Source organism: Emiliania huxleyi (genome assembly GCF_000372725.1).
Source record: "Emiliania huxleyi CCMP1516 unplaced genomic scaffold EMIHUscaffold_95, whole genome shotgun sequence".
Taxonomy (NCBI): Eukaryota; Haptophyta; order Isochrysidales; family Noelaerhabdaceae; genus Emiliania; species Emiliania huxleyi.
The window spans coordinates 359,706-360,730 of NW_005194951.1; the positions used below are offsets into that span (position 1 = coordinate 359,706).

A 1,025-nucleotide genomic window follows, 5' to 3' on the forward strand; every position below is an offset into this window, starting at 1 on the left:
GAGGCACGGGGGAGAGATGATCTCACACGAGCGAGTCTCCGCCTGCGACACGAGATGTGGAGGAGATATGGGGGAGGCACGGGGGAGAGATGATCTCACACGAGCGAGTCTCCGCCTGCGACACGAGATGTGGAGGAGATATGGGGGAGGCACGGGGGAGAGATGATCTCACACGAGCGAGTCTCCGCCTGCGACACGAGATGTGGAGGAGATATGGGGGAGGCACGGGGGAGAGATGATCTCACACGAGCGAGTCTCCGCCTGCGACACGAGATGTGGAGGAGATATGGGGGAGGCACGGGGGAGAGATGATCTCACACGAGCGAGTCTCCGCCTGCGACACGAGATGTGGAGGAGATGTGGGGGAGGCACGGGGGAGATATGATCTCACACGAGCGAGTCTCCGCCTGCGACACGAGATGTGGAGGAGATGTGGGGGAGGCACGGGGGAGATATGATCTCACACGAGCGAGTCTCCGCCTGCGACACGAGATGTGGAGGAGATATGGGGGAGGCACGGGGGAGAGATGATCTCACACGAGCGAGTCTCCGCCTGCGACACGAGATGTGGAGGAGATATGGGGGAGGCACGGGGGAGATATGATCTCACACGAGCGAGTCTCCGCCTGCGACACGAGATGTGGAGGAGATGTGGGGGAGGCACGGGGGAGAGATGATCTCACACGAGCGAGTCTCCGCCTGCGACACGAGATGTGGAGGAGATATGGGGGAGGCACGGGGGAGAGATGATCTCACACGAGCGAGTCTCCGCCTGCGACACGAGATGTGGAGGAGATATGGGGGAGGCACGGGGGAGAGATGATCTCACACGAGCGAGTCTCCGCCTGCGACACGAGATGTGGAGGAGATATGGGGGAGGCACGGGGGAGAGATGATCTCACACGAGCGAGTCTCCGCCTGCGACACGAGATGTGGAGGAGATGTGGGGGAGGCACGGGGGAGAGATGATCTCACACGAGCGAGTCTCCGCCTGCGACACGAGATGTGGAGGAGAGATGGGGGAG

The 1,025-nt window shown here is 61.9% G+C and overlaps 1 protein-coding gene across 1 annotated transcript in view; it reads right to left on the bottom strand.

Moving 5' to 3' along the window:
- The window catches only part of EMIHUDRAFT_453902 (hypothetical protein), a gene marked incomplete at its 5' end in the record, with an annotated part of 6,459 nt that overhangs the window by 3,589 nt on the left and 1,845 nt on the right, over positions 1-1,025 (bottom strand). The gene's annotated exons all lie outside the window — the stretch shown is intronic.